General features: G+C 40.4%; 1 protein-coding gene across 1 annotated transcript in view; it reads left to right on the forward strand.

Annotated features, from left to right (window-relative positions):
- The window catches only part of MTARC2 (mitochondrial amidoxime reducing component 2), a 72,192-nt gene that overhangs the window by 20,514 nt on the left and 43,048 nt on the right, over window positions 1-8,630 (forward strand). The gene's annotated exons all lie outside the window — the stretch shown is intronic.

Consider the following 8,630-nt stretch of genomic DNA (forward strand, 5'->3'; position numbering starts at 1 on the left):
GGCACTTTGAACTTGGACTTAAAGCCTCCAAATTGTAAGAATAAACTCCTGTTTGTTAAGGCCATCCCATTTTGTGGTATATTCTTGTCAGAGCAGCATTTGGTAACCAGGACAAATCCCAACTTTAAACTGAAACAAACCTGAGACTTTGCTGTGTGGTTAGTTAATGTGGAGTTGGCTCCTACCAGTAGGGGCTGCACAGGGCCATCTTCATGATTATTGGTATATTTGAGTGCCTTGTTGAGGCTGTTGTGGTAATCCATCTCATGGAAGGTTTTCTTAATTTTATTGTCTCTTTATTTTACCAAACATGATGCCCTTTTCTAGTAATTGGTCTTCCCTGATGATATGTCCTAAGTAAGTGAATCAGTGGTACTTGTTTCTAACAAACATTCTGGTTGTATTTCTTCTAAGACTGATTTGTTTATTCTTTTGGTAGTCTATGGTATATTCAGTATTCTTTGACAACACCACAGTTTGAACACATCAACACATCTTCTTTGTCTTCCTTTTCCACTATCCAACTTTCACATGCATGCGAGGCACTTGAAAAGCCCATGGGTTAGATAAGACATTAGTTATCAAAGTGACATTGTTTCATTTATAATGCTTTTAAAGAGGTCTTTTGCAAAAGATTTGCCCAATGCAAAACATCATTTGATTTCTTAACTGCTGCTTCTATGGATGTTGATTGTTTTTCCCAATGGAATGAAATGGTTGACAGCATCAATTGTGAGACAATGCTAGACTATGTAACAGTAGTTCAGGCATAACTAAAAGGAAATTAATATGAAGAGAACAGAAAACCCATTTGTCCAACACACAGATGTGGCTTACTCATCTTCTGCTTTCCTGTACCATCCAGGAGTGCTCTCAAAGATTTCAGACTCCTGGAAGCACCAGACTCTGAAGTGGAGGCCAAGAATATAGAGAAGTTCAGCTGTGAATGATGTCCCCTGGAGTTCTATGCAGTGCCCCAAGTACTCTCCTAGAAGACAAACATTCTTTCCTATGTGACACCAGAAATGCCCACATTCTTCAAGAACATTCCCTTATTATCATATAGGGACAGCCACACCAGAGTCTAGTTGTTGTTGTTGTTGTTAGGTGCCATAGAGTCGTTTCTGACTCATAGCAACCTCATGCACAGCAGAACGAAACACTACCAGAGTCTAGTTGTTGTTGTTGTTGTTAGGTGCCATAGAGTCGTTTCTGACTCATAGCAACCTCATGCACAGCAGAACGAAACACTACCAGAGTCTAGTTGTTGTTGTTGTTGTTAGGTGCCATAGAGTCGTTTCTGACTCATAGCAACCTCATGCACAGCAGAACGAAACACTACCAGAGTCTAGTTGTTGTTGTTGTTGTTATTTGCCGCCGAGTCGGCCCCGACTCATAGCAACCCCTCCTTGGGTTTCCGAGGCAGTATCACTACGGAAGTAGGATTGCCCAACCTTCCTTCCAAGGAGTGGCTGGTGGGTTTGAACTGCCAGCCTTCTGGTTAGCAGTCAAGTGCCTTAGGCACTATGCTACCAGAGCTCCCCCAGAGTCTAGTAGTGACCTTTAAATCTGTACATGAATGCATAGAGCTAAGTTTTGCTTTGTATTATTCAACAGTAGACATAGTAAACATTGGAAGGCAGGCTAAACTTTCTCAGCACTGAAGGTAGCAACTACAAATTCCATTTATTGGGTGTTTTCTGGATTAATTAATCACTTAATACAATTACTTCATTGTCGTTGTTGTTGTTGTTGGTATGTGCCGTCGAGTCAGACCCAATTCATAGCAACCCCTCCTTGGGTTTCCGAGATAGTATCACTACGGAAATAGATTGCCCAACCTTCCTTCTGAGGAGTGGCTGGTGGGTTTGAACCACCAGCTTCTGGTTAGCAGTCAAGTGCCTTACACGCTACGCTACCAGAGCTCCTAATTACTTCATTGGATCCTCACAATAACACTGTGAAGTCTATCATTAGTCCTTTTTTCATAAGGAAACTAAGACTCAGAGGGGATAAATAACTCACCCAGCATGTAGGTAGTGATACTGGCATTAGAACCCAAGACTTGTAACCCCAGATTCTGTGATGTTAAAGTAATGGCTTCAATTTAAAGATCACAAGTAGTTACTTTCGAGGGGAGAGGCTTTTGAACAACCTCTCATTTCTTCATTACCTTGGATGGCCACATTTCCTTTTAGTGTGAGTAAAATGTGCTTTCTTTGTTGGTAAATGTCCTTTAGGCACAGAGCCTAGTACAAATCTTTGTACATGTTGTTGTAAGTTGCCATCAGGTCAGCTCCAACTCATGATGGTGTTATGTATAATAGAACCAAACATTGCCTGGTGGCCGTCTTATGATCTTTGATATCTTAGAGCCTATTGTTGAAGCTATTATGTCAATCCATCTCAATGAGGAAAACCCCTAATTTTTGCTGACCCTCTACCAAATATGATGTTCTTTTCCAGTGATTATTCTTTCCTGATGACATGTCAAAATTAAGTAAGTTGAAGTCTTGCTATTCTCACTCCTAAGGAACATTCTGGTTGTATTCCTTCTATGGATCACAAGAGAATGTTGTCCAATTTTGTATGTGTAGGTACTGTGTCTAGGAGCCCCGATACAGAGATGAAAAGATGTGGACCCTACCTTTCAGAATTTTTCAGTATGAGAAGAGGCATGACTATGAAACAATGACAGCTTAGTGTGAGAAGTGTTCTAATACACATACTTAGGAGATGTCAAGGATACTTAGAAGTAATTATGCTAAAATATACCTAGAGAAGAGGAGGGACAGTCAGAGTGGGGAGGGGTCAGATCAAGCTACAGAGAGATGAATTCCTGAAGAAGGACTGGGAATGTGCATACTTGTGTCTAGTGTGCATTACTAAGAGTAAGTGGAGAGTCACTGTGGATAAGGAAGATAGCCACTTGGAATGCCTAGAGGCATGGAAGACTATGATATAATGGGTGCCAATGAGCACTGGGGAAGTTCCTAGGTGGAACAAATCGTTTTCAGTTTGGCTATTAATCAGAAGCTTGGTGATTCGAACCCACCCAGGTGCTACAGAAAAAAGACCTGGTGATTTGCTTCCAAAAGATTATAACCTAGAAAGCCTTGTAGATGATTTCTATTCTATAACATGTGGGCTCACAATGAGTCAGAATCAACTTGACAACAGTGGGTTTGGTGTTTTGGTTCAATGAAGAACTAAGGGTAAGGGAGAAGTGGCAGGAGATGAGGCTGGACTGAGAGCTAGCTGGAGGCCACTATGCCAAAATATGGATTTCATATTGTGGATATTGAAGTGCTGGTAATGAGTTTGAACAAGGAAGTCTTTATAATTTGCATTCATCAGTAAATATCTACTGAATGAAGGCTGTTCTAGTTACCTAGTGCCACTCTGAGAAGAATATACCACAAATGGGATGGTCTTAACAAACAGGAGTTTTTTCTTACAATTTGGAGGCTTTAAGTCCAAGTTCAAAGTGCCAGGCTCTAGGGGCTGGGTGAAAGCCCCTGAACCTTGGGATCCAGCTCTGCCTCCTGCTCCTGACCCATTGGAACTAGAGGCATTTCTTCACTCAGACAGCTGCTGGCTGCTGAGGCTGAGAAGGCCCCAAGTTGACAAGTAAAAAGGACTGTTCCTGATGTTACCAAACCACATGGCAGGCCATTAACTTAAGTCTATTGTAAATCCCAAGGTCAGCAGAGCATAGCAGGCTGCTGAGCAATGACATGGCTACATGCAGGTCCAAGCATGCCATAGGCTAAAGACCATTCTCAAAGCTTCTCCTTATATACAGGAAGCAGACCACATCCCAAAGGCTACTCAGCTGCTTGTGGTAGATCCCACAATGGAGTTGATTGCCAGTCTCATCATGGGGAATAACTACCACCAGTTGCCCATCTACTCAACCAGGCCCAGCCAAGTTGACACACAAACATAACTACCACAAAGACATATGGTGTTCTAGGCACCATATTACTCTGGCAACTCTATAGAATGGATTGAAAGGGAAAGAAACTTGAGGGTCTTTTTATAAAATTAGCAGATTAGCAGGCACCACCCCAAATGTATATCAGAATCCTTGGTAATATGTCTATGAGTCCTGTTGGTAATATCATCCCAGGAGACTCCCTGACATTGGTGGCTAGAGAACCTCTGAGTTAAGTGGGTGTTGGGATCACAGAGATGAGAGTCATGGAGAGATGAGGTAAGCTACGGCAGTTTGTGAGAGGAAGAGGCTGAGCTTGTCTCAGGTGAACGTTTCCAGCGGGAAAGGACCAGGACTCTACTTTTCTCTCCAAAAGTACTAGATTTCCTCCAACCTGGAGTTTGTACAGTTTGGGGGTGGGGGAGGGAGGCAGTTCTTTGAGAAGAAGAAAGTAACAAAAACAAAATTAGGTACAAGACTTTTAAAGGGTCTGGGGCAAGTGAGAGGTCCTGCCCAGTAAGCCTCACTACCAGTGGCCGTGGAGTTGATTCCAATTCATTACACCTCCACGTGTGTCAGAGTAAAACTGTGCTTCATAAGAGTTTTCAATGGCTGATTTTTTCAGAAGTACTTTGGTCGCCCTTTCAAGACACCTCTGGGTAAACTCAAACTGCCAACTTTTCAGTTAGGAAACGAGACCATCAGCCATTTGCACCACCCAAAGACTCTGTAACCCTCATTATGTCACAATGAATCTTCCTGTTTCTCCCTTTTCTAGTTCCCAGAGTGGTCTCGTTGAGCTGTGCATTAAGATGGAGTCATTAAATGCTTGTTAAACACTGAATGAAGTTTTACTATGGTCTGGATTAAAAATTAATTCATGAAGCAGCAGACATCCCTCCACAGGAATCCTATAATTTCTTCATTATTTTCTGAGAAACTTTCTTTTGTGGAATAAATTTTCTCTTGATGTGACTCCACTAAAGGGTAAATTGTTTTGGTATTAATTTTAGTTTAAGATCTTGAGCCAGGCATATAAGAAGGAAAGATTTTCTCATGCCTGGCTAAAGATTTTTGCTTTTTTGTAACTTGTGAAACAATCCAAGGCTGATGTGAAATAATTCATTCATATGCTTTCTCTCTCTTTTTCCTGCTCTCGTTGAACTTTTATTCTAGGCAAAAGGCAAAAAAAAAAACACTAAACAGTTGTCATTGAGTTTATTCTGACCCATGACAACCACATATGTGTTAAAGTAGAACTGTGTTCCATACAGTTTTCTTTTGTTTTAAATTGTGATTTGGGTGAAACTTTACAGAGCAAGTTGGTTTTCCATTAAACAATTCATACACATTCTATTTTGTGACATTGATTGTAATGCTCACAATGTAACAGCCGTCTTCCCACTTCCTCCTTGTATTTGCCATTTCCCTTCATCCTTCTTTCCTACCTTCTGAGCTATATCCCTAGGTAAATGCTACCCTTTTGATCTGTGTAGCTGATTGTTCTAGTGAGTACCACCCTGATGTTATTGTTCACTTTATAGGTCTGTTTATCATTTGGCTGAAAGTTGAGCCATGGAGGTGAGGTCAGTTGCAGGCCTGAAAGACATCTAAAGGCCATAGTCTCAGGGGTTCCACTAGTCTCTAGGAGACCAATAAGCTTGATCTTTTTTATGATTTTGAGTTTTTCTCTAGGTTTTTCTCTTACTTTATCCAGGATCTCCTATTGTGATCCCTTTCACAATGGCCAAGGAGCTCTGCTGGCACAGTGGTTAAAGCATCCACCAGTCAAGGAGCTCTGATGGTTAAAGCTAACTGTGGCTGCTAACCAAATAGTTGGTGGCTTGAACCCACCAGGCACTCTGTGGGAGAAAGATGAGACAGTTTGCTTCTATAAACATTTACAGCCTTGGAAACCCTATGGGCCAGTTCTGCTTGGCCCTATAGGGTTGCTATGAACTAGAATCATAAATGGGTTTGCTTTGGTTTCAGAGTGGTCAGCAGTGGTAACCAGATACCATCTAGTTCTTCCTTTCTAAGGTCATGGAGGCTGAGGATCACATGGTCCATTAGTCCTTTAGACTATTTTTATGCATCTTTGATTGTCTTCACTCTTCTTTGCTTTGGATGGGAAGAGACCAATAATTGCACCTTAGTTGGCCACTCACAAGCTTTTAAGACTCTAGTTGCTACTCACCAAAGTAGGATGTAGAACATGGTCTTTGTGGACAATGCCAATTGTCCTTAGTGTCCCCTGAGACTGTCGTCCTCAGCCCACACGCCCAGTGACTGATTTCCTCAAGGTGTTTGGTTGTGGCTAAGAAATTTTCTTAACTTGGCCCCTGTATGCCCTACTATACTCATGGAGATATTTGCAGCACATATAAATATATAGGAAGAAATATACTCTGTCAAACCTATGTAGTCATGGGTATGCTCTCATTTGCCTTCCCACACCTGTTCAGCTTGCATGTCTATCCATGTATCCACTCACAGGTTGTTGTTATTACTGGTATTGCAGGATTGTGTATGTAATAGATTTACCTTTGTTGCTTTTAATTTTTTGTTGCTCTCGGTGTCTTCCTTTGACTCAATCACTTTGTGCTGAACCCCCCCTTGTTGTATATTACCTTTCCCTTCACCCCAGTTAATATGTGTCTACCCTCTAATCAGTGATTTATTCTCCCTTCACCTCTCACCCCTGCTAACTTTCAAAGAACGATTCTGTGTGTAAATCTTTTCTTAACTTTTTACAATACTGATTCCATACAATATTTTCCTTTTTGTTGTGATTGACTGATTTCACCCAGCTCTGGTGGTGTAGTGCCTAAGGCATTTGACTGCTAACCAGAAGGCTGGTGGTTCAAACCCACCAGCCACTCCTCAGAAAAAAGGTTGGGCATCTACTTCTATAGTGATACTACCTCAGAAACCCAAGGAGGGGCTGCCATGAGTTGGATACGACTCGACTGCAGTGAGTTTGGTTTTGGTTTTGGAATGTCCTCTCTGTTCACCCATGTTATGAGGTGCTTTGCAGGTTCATCATTATTCCTTAACATTGCGTAGTATTCCATTGTGTGTAAGTACCAGTTTATCCATTGATGGGCACTTAGGCTGTTTCCAACTTTTTGCTATTGTGAATAATGCAATGAACATAGGTGTGCATGTATCTGTTCATGTCATTTTCCAAAGTGATTTTACCATTTTACAGTTCCATTAGCAGTGTATTAGTGTTCCAGGCTCTCCACACCTTTTCCATAATTTATTGTTTTTGGTTTTCTGGAACTTGCTATTACTTCTGGACTGAGATGATATCTCATTGCTATTTTGATTTATAGCTCTGTAATGGTTAATGATTGTGATGATTTCTTCATGTGTTTGTTAGCCATCTAAATGTCTTCTTTGGTGAAGTGTCTGTTTCTGTTCTCTGCCGGTTTTTAAAATGGATTGTTTGTCTTTCTGTTGTTGAGTTTTCTATAAATTTTAGAGATTAGTTCCTTGTCTGATATGTCATTGCCAATTTCTTTTCCCCTTAGCCTGTGGGTTTTCTTTTTATCCTTTTGGTGAAGCCTTTTGATGCACATAAATATTTAATTTTTAGGAGGCCCCAGTTGTCTAGTTTATCTCCTGCTGTTTGTGCGTGTTTAGTTATGTTTGATAGTGTACTTAGGCTATATTCATGCTTGCTTAAGCAATATGAATGGGCAGACTTTTTTTGGATAGTAAAATTTTAAATGACTTTAAATTCGCATAAACAATCTATTATTTTATTCTCACATTCTACTCATTGTGATGGTTTTACAGATACAATATGTGAGGTAGAACACTCTTCTGAAAGAATTTTCAAACTAAGAAAATTAAAAAAAAATCTTACTATAGAAAGATGCTAATATTGTTAATTTATTCTTCCTTAAATTAGGAAGTCCAGTAGTTAAGTGCATTAAGTAGTTAAGTAGCATTGACTTGACTAGCTAGCCCCATTGCACACCCATAACCCTTTCAATTAGTGAGGCCCTTTTAAATATTAATGTAAATGACAATTACATGAATGTTTAATAAACCAACTAATAATAAAACATCCCAAACCTAAGTATGGTGAAAAAATTCAGGCTTTTATTTATTGCAAAATTATAGGGCAATGGGAAAATGCATTGTGTAAGATTTAGTCCTTGTGACCCAAAGTACTTTGTACTTTTTCCATGCAACATAGAACATCATTAGGCAAACTAAAAATCTGTTTCACTTGGGCCTGTATCCTGTGTTTGAATTCTGGTAATGCCGGTTTAAAAAGAATAGAATTAACCAATAGCTCTTATCTCTGTTGTTGGGTATTGAGGGGTCACTATATCCTGAACTTTGGTTGCTGTCTTGGCGAACAGGATTTGACTGCTTTTCTTTTCAAAGAAATTTTTTTATTATTATTATTATTTATTGTGATTTGGGTGAAGATTTACAGAGCAAATTCACTTTCTATACAGCAGTTCACATATACTTTGTCTTCTGTCATTGACCACAGTTTACCACAATGCAACAGCTCCCCTCCCACTTCCTCCCCATAGTTACCTCTTCCCAGTGCCCATCCCTCCATACACTCCTGCCCCCTGAGCTGTCTCCCTGCGCATAAGCAGCCCTTCCTTCTCCCATGATTGTTCTCTCCAGGGCGTGTGTCTACTTAGGTAAATGTTTAACTCAC

The sequence above is a fragment of the Orycteropus afer genome, unplaced genomic scaffold, assembly GCF_000298275.1.
Source record: "Orycteropus afer afer isolate SDZICR_OR568_19922 unplaced genomic scaffold, OryAfe1.0 scaffold00039, whole genome shotgun sequence".
Classification (NCBI taxonomy): Eukaryota; Metazoa; Chordata; class Mammalia; order Tubulidentata; family Orycteropodidae; genus Orycteropus; species Orycteropus afer.